The sequence below is a fragment of the Salvelinus sp. IW2-2015 genome, unplaced genomic scaffold (assembly GCF_002910315.2).
Source record: "Salvelinus sp. IW2-2015 unplaced genomic scaffold, ASM291031v2 Un_scaffold1602, whole genome shotgun sequence".
In the NCBI taxonomy this organism is placed as follows: domain Eukaryota; kingdom Metazoa; phylum Chordata; class Actinopteri; order Salmoniformes; family Salmonidae; genus Salvelinus; species Salvelinus sp. IW2-2015.
The window spans coordinates 202,002-213,616 of record NW_019943024.1 but is presented as its reverse complement, the minus strand read 5'-3'; the positions used below and the strand labels follow the sequence as shown (position 1 = coordinate 213,616).

Here is an 11,615-nt window from a genome sequence, read left to right as displayed (position 1 = left end):
CAGCTCACCTGTGACTGTACGGAGCTGCACAGTTGTGGGCTCACACTGAGTCCAACCTGGCACAATATCTGGCCTCACCAGGGTTACTGTGGACCCAGTGTCCACCAGGGCGGAGCAGGGCACCCCCTCCACAGTGACAGGGACATGCCAAAAGTCCCCAACACAGGTCCGGCCCACCACAACAACAGGCTCCATCCGCTTGCCCTCGTCTGCTTCTGGGGGAAGTGGAGCCTTGCTTCCCTGTCTGTGCCGGTGGGCTCCTCCTGAAGAAGATGGTGGTTGGGATAGAAAACCAGGGGTCCGCACTATCCGGTCTATGCGGACCCGAGCCGTTTCCCTGAGCTCTGGTGGACATGGGGCAATCCCGGTTCAGATGGCCTGACTGGCCACAACCCCAGCAGACCCTGGGACCAGGGCGTGTGTTTCGTGCCACCTGTAGCGACACAGCACAAATAAGTTCTGTCATTTCAGCCACCCATGCAGGCTTTTCCGCCTCCGGGCTGCTCTGCCCCCCAGCTCGCACAGAGGGTCTGTCTCCCTGCACCCCCACCAAAGCCCCAGCTGAAGCCCCAGCCCACACCAGCTCCCTCTCCAAAGCCATCTCCAAGGCTATCTGCAATGACTCAGGATGAGCCAGCTGGGTCTGTATGCGCAGCTCCGTAGGAGAGAGCGCCTGTATGAACTSGTCCCATGCTAGCTCGCTCTGCACGGAGGGGGGCATGTGAGCATATGCCCACCGAGAGAGGCTCTCAATGTCATTAGCTAGCACCCGTAGAGGCTCTCCAGGCTGCCTGCGTCTATTACTCAGTTCAGAGCGCAGTAGCCCGGGCTGTACACACTGTCCATAGCGCTTCCTCAGTGCTCCGACTAAAGCACCATAATCACGTCTGTCCTCGGGGCTAATCAATATCAAACAGGCCAGAGCATCATCCGTGAGGCATGAAGCCAACTGCAGTGCCCTATCTTCATTCGACCACCCCCTTAAATGAGCTAACAGTTCAAACTGAGCATGAAAAGCTTCCCTATCCGCCTTACCGGAATACTTCGGGGTCTTAACAGATACGGACGCAGCCGGGGATTGGGCGCCTTCATGTTTGTTTACATCCTGAGCCCCAGATTCCTCGTCCCGCCGCGTCGACGTCACCCCTTCGGTCCGCCTACCAGAATCCGCGCAAAGCACAGTCGACGAGCCACTCATGCCCGCTTCAGCGGCCATCACTCTAACGTCCTCCCTCAAGCGGCCTCTGCGCTCCGACGCCCTGGCGATCTCCTCAGCCAGATCCTCCGACGTCCATGCACATGCACCTCCTTGGCCATAATTGTCCCCTACCTCCATCTTCACTTTCGGATTCCCTCGAAGCATTTTCAACCCCGTTCTCAACTACGGTAGCTAGCCAAAGAAGTCAACTAGCTAGCTGGCTAACTTTTATCAACGTTTTTACTTCTGACACCAAATGAATGACCTGACTAGATCATAAAGGAACAATTGTCCAGACAGAGGATTGAGTTTACGAATTGACGGTTTATTAACCCAACTTTACACATGCTACTGTTTGGCCGTAGCCCACGCCAAATAAATGAAAGATAACCCACAAGCCAACCGTGGACCATCTCGTTTAGTGACAAGGACAGACGTGAAGTAAGAAGGAAGGAAAGAAAGGCTAACCTGGTCTTTAACTCATGCCCATATCGCCTCCTGCTCCAATCGCACACCTCGCCAAGCGCATGCTGCCTTCCAAACGCCAGGGGTAACTGCCCGGCTCAAATCGCAAAGAAACATTCAACTGGCATGTCCGTGGTCGAACTTGTGCAGGGATAGCAGGAGTTTTGATTGGCTAATGGTCGGCACGACCCGCAGTGCGCGCGCGCAACTGGGTACCTTGGATAAGTTACACTAACATCAACCACCTCACCTAGCGAGAGAGATTAGACACAACAGCTCTGGTGCGACGACCGCTGCATGTAGTGATTGGTGCGATGTGGGGATATACTGGAACCGACGCTTGAGTTCATAAACAATTGAGCAACAGTGTTAGATAAGAATGCCAATCATTTGCTGTTAAGTGAGAGAAAGAAAAGTCTATTTTATGCTTGTGCATTTAAAATAATTAGAAAATAAGGGACATCGTAATTTTCTAGGCTATTATTTATTTAATTTCCATGATCATTGCATAATAAAATTCCTGACCTTTTCTTGTGATGGTTTTCATACTCACCAGGTTGCTACACATAGTCCTAGAACAAGTACTGTATAACTATTTGGTCCCATAATCTCCTTTAATTGCACCCACTTCATAGTAAGTAAGATTAGAGCCAAGTTTAATTTTGACTCTAAATCATCCGATCCAGAGCTTCAGATCAGAGCAAGTTTTATTAATGGTGCACAGCACGGTGGTAGGTTAATTCTGATAGTTTTTCCGTCTGAATACATGTAATTTCATCATTTCTCTAAGAGACATATTCGCTGGTTTATACACATAATACATATTTTCAGCAACCATATGCAGAATAAATTATGAACCACTTTTTGGCCATGTGGGTTCAATATTCCCAGTGAAGTAGCCACATGACTACAAACAATTACCATGCGCATATCTCATTATCACTCTGGCGCCTATTCGCACTACGTATTAGTAATTGTTAAGGATATTTTGCTCTATCTGCAAGAAAGGAAAGCGGTTTTATAACAATGACTAGTAGAATTTAACAGGTGAACAGAATAATGTGTTTTTGCATTGAGGAGTGTGTGGCCATCACTGGTGATAGAGACAATGTTCTACGGAAATTTGACGCAGTGTGCAAAGGCAGCGTAGCGTTGGAGAAAAAGTCAATGCAAAACTTACGTCCATTGAATTCAAACTCGTGTTTAAGCAGGTCCACAGCTTATTTGCCTTTTGTTGTTGTCTTTTCATAAAAATGTTGTTTGTCAGATAGCCCACGTGCCTTGACAGCAAATGGATCCACTGAAAGGTTTAACATTCTGTCATCAGCACTTCAAAGACATTTAGGATCGAAGTTCACTATTTCCTTTAGAAAAGATGGCCTTGGCCTAGTTTCCAAAGTATACCAGGAAAATAAGGCGGCGTTTTATGTCACACATATTAAGAAGGTGAACGATGGGGATTTTCAGGCGGGTTGTTTAATGTTTACTGATACGGCAGAGTAGTTTCAAGGACGGGCCTGATTAGTAATAGGCAAACATACATATTGCATGCCATGCCCAAGTTTACGTGTGCAATCAGATCATATCCAGTCTTTTTAAACAATCTTTAATGCACTGCATTTTCTTATCCTGATGTTGAACAGTAAAGAATTCGTTTACAAAGGTTAGAACTTGCTAAAATCCTGAACACCCTGTTAATTAATAATTTGCCATGGTTGCGAACACGGCTTTGGGGCTGACAATCAAATGACGTTTAGATGGGTGTACCATGCAAAAACTAAATCTTGTAACTGAGTTGTTTTTGGTTCAGGCACAGGAATTGGATCTCTGCCCTGCAGGTAAGAAGCACAGTGGAGGGAAGAACGACCCAGTGCGGGCAGTATGGTCGTGAACAACTCACTGAGAGAACATCCTGGTCATGACGCAAAATCAGACTGGTAAGACTGGACTGGGTGGGTTGAGCCAGGGTTAGGTTGTGGTTGTTTTTGAGGCTAGTGTTAGGGTTGAACGGGGATGAGAGACATGAAACTAGGGCTAGGGTTGGACTGGTAAGACTGGGGAGAACCAGGGTGTTTATGAGATGAAAAGGCAGGAATGTACTGTACATACAAACCAGAGTGTACAAGAGAGGACACTGGTTTTCTACTAAGTATCAATGAACAGCGTTCAATAGGCTATCTATAGACCACTGAGAAGGTCAGCACAGTACTATACAACACTGTGCTGAGAAGCTGCAGTCAGCAATACGGTGTAATTAACATTTTCGATTAGATTTTGTCCATAAAAAAAGTCATGTTTTAGTCTTTTTTGTCGATTGTTGAAATCAAACAACATCATTTCTTGATTTTATGTTAAACGCTCTGTAACAAAAGCTTTTCTTAGTGACGCAACAAGCTTGTTTCAACCCTTAACCTGTTCTGAACACTTCCACAACAAGGGTCATGTATGGGAAGACGGGTACATTGTCCTTTCTCTCAGCACAAATTCAAAGCTGGCAGGCTAAAGTTAATTTAGACTTTGTTTCTCTCTATCGTAATCGCTCCCTGCTTTCACCCCAGCTGCAAACTAACCTGATTCAGATGACCATCCTACCCAAGCTAGATAATGGAGATGTAATTAGATAGATCGGCAGGTGAAGTGGTTGCTCTCGCTAGAGGTTCTTTTACCATTCGGCCATCAGATGTGCCACCAATGCTCCTTATAGGACACAACACTGCACGTCTATACTCCTCTGTAAACTGGTCATCTCTGTAACCCGTCACAAGACCCACTGGTTGATGCTTATTTAATAAAACCTTCTTAGGCCTCACTCCCCCCTAATCTGAGATAGCTTACTGCAGCCCTAATCTTCCCACATACAACCACCCATTCGCCAGTCACAGTCTGTTAAAGGTCCCCAAAGCACAACACATGCCTGGGTCACTCGTCTTTCAGTTCACTGCAGCTAGCGACTCGAACGAGCTGCAACAAACACTCAAACTGGACAGTTTTATGTCAATCTCTTCATTCAAGACTCAATCATGGACACTCTTACTGACAGTTGTGGGGCTGCTTTGTGTGATGTATTGTTGTCTTTAACCTTCTTGCCCTTTGTGCGTTTGACTGTGCCCAATAATGTTTGTACTATGTTTTGTGCTGATACTATGTTGTGTTGCTACCATGTTGTTGTCATGATGTGTTGCTATACATGCTTTGTTGTCATGTGTTTTGCTGCCTTCCTATGTTTGTTGTCTTAGGTCGCTCTTTATAGCACTGTTGTGTTTGTCTCTCTTGTCGTGATGTGTGTTTTGTCCTATATTTAAAAAAAAAAAAAAAAAAAAAAAAACGGAATCCCAGTCTCCGTCCCGGCAGGAGGCCTTTTGCCTTTTGATAGGCCATCATTGAATTTTGTTATTAAATGGTTTACCTAGTTAAATAAAGGTTAAATAAAAAATTCTCGCCTTCATGTTGCAGAAAACCCTTGAGGACCCATGGAGCATTCATGCTGGTGTGCTAGTGAACAAGCACAACTGATGGCAAATTTGCCAAACTGAATCAATGCCAGCAAAACATTGAAATTGGTATGTAATGATAAACACAAGCTTCATCCTGAAAAACATTTAATGTTACTGCCTATTATTTGGAACATCTTTCATTGTGACACAACTTTTCAACATTCACTAATTCTGAATGAACTGCCCTCATTCTAATATCAGAAGAGAACTAATGTTAATATTTCCTCTCTCCAGGGATGTACACGGGGTACAACACCTGAACATGGCGTTGGTTGTAAGAGAGTGGTCAAGTGGTAGCATGTGAAAATAGACGACGAATACGTGAACATTGCTAAACCTTTCTTTAAAGAGGTCAGATAACATTCCGCTAGTCATTCAGCTAGTTTACTTGCTCCAATATTCCTCTAGACAGGAATTAGATCTGTTTGTCCAGTACTTCAACCCAAAACAACATCTAAACCCATTCAACCGTTGGAATCAGAAACATTGATTGTCTCTCCAAAAGCTTCAATACAGCAATATTCAGTATCTAACATCTGTCAGTCAGACTTACAAAGTGCTGTGGGTGGAGTAGTGAGGCGTCTGCTCAGAAGAAAGTGTCTACGAAAAGGTGCAAAGCCAAGCAGCAGAGAATCCCTACAATGAACGTAATGCCCCCCTCCAAACAGTAGAAATACTACTGTACACAACACAGGTCAACCATTGTGACAGAAAATGGTTGGTATCGTCTGCTTCAAACCATCTAAACTCGAAATCAAGTCAACATTTTATTTAAAGCACATTGAAACATCTAAATGGACTTAACAGTACAGATGCCTAGACAATGAAAGACATGTAACTAACTACCCTTGTCATCCTTTCTCTTTTCTAGAATGGAGTCGAGGATCAAATTAATGTGTATAAAACACTGGGTAGGTGACTGATTTTAAAGAACCCAAACACGATTCCGTTGTGAAACGGGTGAATCCTTTTCAACGTGATCTTTTTGTTGTCCTAAGATGAGTTGATAACTGCTGGGGAAGCTGGCACCTATGACTTTGTGTTCATCGATGCGGATAAACGGAACTATGACAGAATATTACGAGAAGTCTCTGTGAGCTTGTGAGACAAGGGGGGCATCATTGCCATCGATAATGTGAGTAGCCTATGCCCAAACTTTTATTCCTACAGCGAGTTGTGATTTTTGAATATGATTTGAATAATGCCAGCATGCAATCGATTTGATCTAATAAGCTAACTAAGGTAAAGGTGCATGAAAAGATAGGCCTACATATAAAACACAGAGAAAGATTTATTTATACATTTTTTATTTCACCTTTATTTAAACCAGGTAGGCTAGTTGAGAACAAGTTCTCATTTACAACTGTGACCTGGCCAAGATTAAGCAAAGAAGTTCGACACATGGAACAACACAGAGTTACACATGGAATAAACAAACATACAATCAAAAATACAGTAGAAATCGATATAACAGCATGTGCAAATGAGGTAGGATAAGAGAGGTAAGGTATATAAATAGGCCATGGTGGCAAAGTAATTACAATATAGCAATTAAACACTGGAATGGTAGGGTGTACAGAAGATGAATGTGCAAGTAGAGATACTGGGGTGCAAAGGAGCAAGATAAATAAATAAATACAGTATGGGGATGAGGTAGATTGGATGGGCTAATTACAGATGAGCTATGTACAGGTGCAGTGATCTGTGAGCTGCTTCTGACAGCTGGTGCTTAAAGCTAGTGAGGGAGGTAAGAGCTCCAGCTTCAGAGATTTTTGCAGTTCGTTCCAGTCATTGGCAGCAGAGAACTGGAAAGAGAGGCGGCCAAAGGAGAATTGGCTTTGGGAGTGACCTGCTGGAGTGCGTGCTACGAGTGGGTGCTATGGTGACCAGTGAGCTGAGATAAGGCCGGGCTTTACCTAGCAAACACTTATAGGAACCTGGAGCCAGGGTTTTGGCGATGGATATGTAGTGAGGGCCAACGAGAGCATACAGGTCGCAGTGGTGGGTAGTATATGGGCGCTTTGGTGATAAAACGGATGGCACTGTGATAGACTACATCCAGTTTGCTGAGTAGAGTGTTGGGGCTATTTTGTAAATGAAATAGCCGAAGTCAAGGATCGGTAGGATAGTCCGTTTTACGAGGGTATGTTTGATGAGTGAAGGAGGCTTTGTTGCGAAATAGGAAGCCGATTCTAGATTTAACTTTGGATTGGAGATGCTTAATGTGAGTCTGGAAGGAGAGTTTACAGTCTAGCCAGACACCTAGGTATTTGTAGTTGTCCACATATTCTAAGTCAGAACTGTCCAGAGTAGTGATGCTGGACGGGCGGGCAGGTGCGGGCAGTGATCGGTGTGAAGAGCATGCACTTAGTTTTACTTGCATTTAAGAGCAGTTGAGGCCACGGAAGGAGAGTTGTATGGCATTGAGGCTCGTCTGGAGGTTAGTTAACACAGTGTCCAAAGAAGGGCCAAAAGTATACAGAATGGTGTCGCCTGCGTAGAGGTGGATCAGAGAATCCGCCAGCAACGAGAGCGACATCATTTGATGTATACAGTGAAGAGAGTCGGCCCGAGAATTGAATCCTATGGCACCCCATAGAGAGACTGCAAGAGGTCCGGACAACAGGCCCTCCGATTTGACACACTGAAGTCTATCAGATAGGTAGTTGGTGAACCAGGCGAGGCAATCATTTGATACCAAGGCTGTTGAGTCTGCCAATAAGGATGTGGTGATTGACAGAGTCGAAAGCCTTGGGCCAGGTCGATGCAATACGGCTGCACAGTAATGTCTCTTATCGATGGCGGTTATGATATCGTTTATGACCTTGAGCGTGGCTGAGGTGCACCCATGACCACTGAATTAAAATATAAATCCAGAAATTATGTACAGAGCCTTGCGACATGGGGCCATGKWWWWMCATGGCCCCATGTCGCAAGGCTCTGTACATAATTTCTGGATTTATATTTTAATTCAGTCTATATACAATGAGTTTACAAAACATTAGGAAGACCTCTTCTTTCCATGACATAGATTGACCAGGTGAATCCAGGTGAAAGCTATGATCCCTTATTGATGTCACTTGTTAAGTACACTTCAAACAGTGTAGATGAAGAGGAGCAGACAGGTTAAAGAAGGATTTTTAAGCCTTGAGACAATTGAGACATGGATTGTGTGTGTGCCATTCAGAGGGTGAATGGGCAAGACTTAATATTTAAGTGCCTTTCAACGGGGTATGGTAGTAGGTACAAGGAGCACCGGTTTAAGTTTGTCAAGAACTGCAACGCTGTTGGGTTTTTCACGCTCAACAGTTTCRCGGACGTATCGAGAATGGTCCACCACCCAAAGGAGATTCAGACAACTTGACAGTGACACAACTGTGGGAAGCATTGGAATCAACATGTGCCAGCATCCCTGTGGAATGCTTTCAATACCTTGTAGAGTCCATGCCCTGATGAATTGAGTGCAACGCAATATTAGGAAGGTGTTCCAAATGTTMTGTACAGTCAGTGTATCTACTGAGTGACTTTCACCTGATCTAAAAGCACTTTCTCAAAACTTTTTTTGCATAGGGGGTGGGGTGAGGGCAGTTAGGGGTTACATATTACAATACCCCGAAATTATAAAAATGTTGAATGTGAAATGTGTTAAAATATGTGAATCACTTTGTATCCTTTTCTAACAAACATCTATCAAGTGACATGGAGTTAATGTAGTGCTTGTTTTAGTGGTGATACACTATTTTACAATAAAAAATATGTTTGCTGAGACATTGTTTAGTCACATTTTCTATTTACTAATCTCTCTCTATAGAGGTTTTCATGTCTGATTAAGAGAGTAAATGTCATATTCTGATATCATATTCACATTATTCACTGAAATACATCATTGATTTCTATGAGCAACCTACCGTATACTGTGAGGTGTAAATGAAAGCTGTATCACTGGAACACATCCAGGCCAACCCTTATCAGACAGCCTGTCTCCTCCAAGCCAAGCAGACCCATGCATTTTCCTCATGTAGACATTTGTAAAAAGGTGCAAGATTAAAGAGCAATTCCACCCATTTTCAACCTAATTTTCACTGGTTTCGTGCTGGAGATGATGTATATGAGGTTGAAAAGTGTTTGAAATGCCCTTTAAAAGTGCTGCTTGACTAAGAAATGGGAGCAGTTATGTCTAGGCTTAGGGTCATTCTTACATGACTATTTTACACTTGCATTACAGTCTCTTATATACAGTAATATACAGTTATATTACAAGGCAAGCACATTCAGCCAAACCAGAATCTGCGGCCCCTTTCTAAAATATAAAAAAATCATCCAAACAAGGAAAGATATAGCCCCTTGGATAAAACAATAGTTTGACCACCTGACAATGTATTAAAGACATATGACTTGTAATTTTGAGGTGTCATTGTAGACTGCTGGCGTTTCAAAGTGAAATGATCTCCTATGCGTCAATGCCTGTCTACACAAAAGATGAGAGAGAAGAGATGGAGAGAGAAGAGAACACAGGGAGGACGCGCACGTTGGCAACAGAGTTCAAGCCTACTAGCTGAATTTATACAATTCTCAGACACCTATGGACCAGTTCTAGTTCTGCAGCGCGCGGAAGACAGGAGCGGGGTATTAAACAGGGTAGGCAGCTCGCGTGCTTATCCTGCACACCAACACGGCGTGAGTTTACTGAGGCAATTATGAGCCAACAAACGACTGACTATCGCATCAGTTTCCGCAAGGGCAGCCTCAAGCTCAGAGTATTGCTGCTACTCAACCCAAAACTGGACGGATCCCCCTCTGGCGTCCAGGACCGTGGCTTTGAGTTCGACTTCCGCATACACGAACAGAGATATTGTGACGACGTGAAGAGCGAACCTTCGGATCCGTTCCTGAGACTCCATCGAAGAGCCTTTTCGAATTTATCAAACAACTACGGTGGTTAACACATTGATGAAAGACTGGCACTTCGCTGAGCGATTACACATCCGATATTCGACCCAGCTAGGCAACACCGACACGACCCTCTTCTCGCGCATCTGGACATGGAGCTATGGAAACCAGCGTTATCTCTTGCCGATTTCAATAAGCAAGCGTCGTTGCTCATTTGGGAGCTGCAATGATTAGAATTGTATTGAGAGGGAATCGAGGAAATCAAACAAAAGGCACCAGCTCCCCTGTGCGTCTCTGGCCCAGAGCACGAGCCGGGACTTATTGGACCTGTAGAACCTCATTCATCGACATCACTCCCTTCAGTAAGTCTCATGATCGATAGATAGGCATTCACGAACCTGGACGGAAGATTTCGCCTCACCTGAGAGACTAAGTACGGAGTCAGAGACACGTGGACCGCTCTGCATGCACGAGAACTGGCATCCTCTGATGCTGAATGCGAACGACAGCGACGCCAACGAATGCTATACTCGCCAAACTTGGCAGTTGTGGAGACGAGAAAGCGCAAGTCCTCTGGTGGCGATCGCACTTCCTGTAAGCAAGAACATGAATCGCACTGCTCCGATTCAGAACATGTGTGCCACAGTCCAAGAGTCGCTCAAGACAAACGGTTCAAGTCTTGCGCCTGATACGACTTTGCAAACCGATCATCCCGGCGGCTCTCCGGGGACATCCTGGTGTGCGTTCAGAAAGTCACGCCACCTCCGGGGAACTTTTTCAGAGGGTCCGCACGAGGCAGGGGCTTCCTGAATGTCCCAAGGCTTCGCAAAGTTAAACCAAAGCGGGCAGAGAGCCAACAGAAAGAGCTCTATGGGCGAGTCCCAGCAGAGAATCCAGGGAGAGATAGAAGGCGCCTGCAGTGGAAAACAATTTGAAACGGGAGACTGTGGGAAAGGAATGGAGAGAGCCCTGGAAAAGTACAAAACTACAATAGCTGGTAGGCAGCAGTCACTATGCGAAATGATTCATTCACCAGGTAACCAGACTGTTAGGTTAGTTTTTGTACTTCTAACAATTGTAACCCGTGAACATTAACATTTTTATTGTTCATTATTGTATTCTGTGCCTGCATCTAGTAGGTGAACTAAGTGCCAGCAATATTAGGCCCCGATGTGTTGATACTGTATCATTACTGGAACATCATTCTCATCTTATAGAGGCCCTAAGAGTAGGAAGACACTAGTTGGCCGCCCCTAAAATAGTTCCTTGGTTGTCATCCAACCGAAAAGTGTGTTGGTTGACCCTATGTATTGCACTCGTGGGTGCTTTTCTCTGTCAGGACACTATCAGAGCAGCTGTAGGAGATGATGAGCGCTGGACCAATGCCTAACTATGACAGTCTGTGCGACGCCTGACGAGGTAGTATCCGGATCCGCTGATAATGTCACAAAAGTGGCTTTTGGATGTGGAGATTCTCTCTTATAGTAAGAACAGAACTTCTCTCCCATTATATAAAAATCATTGACTGAGGAAAATACCATATAGTTTATATGTGTATCTCTCTCTGG

General features: G+C 44.6%; 2 long non-coding RNA genes across 2 annotated transcripts in view; both read left to right on the top strand.

Annotated features, from left to right (window-relative positions):
* Nucleotides 1-5,207, top strand: part of LOC112071389 (uncharacterized) — a 9,857-nt gene extending 4,650 nt beyond the window's left edge. The window contains exon 3 of the long non-coding RNA XR_011475855.1: nt 5,117-5,207. This is a non-coding gene — a long non-coding RNA (uncharacterized lncRNA). The remainder of the gene's footprint in view (nt 1-5,116) is intronic.
* Nucleotides 5,208-6,251: 1,044 nt separating this feature from the next.
* LOC139022634 (uncharacterized) lies at nt 6,252-8,925 on the top strand. Its single transcript, XR_011475856.1, has 2 exons — nt 6,252-6,292; nt 6,488-8,925. It is a non-coding gene; the product is annotated as an uncharacterized lncRNA (long non-coding RNA).
* Nucleotides 8,926-11,615: the final 2,690 nt, after the last annotated feature.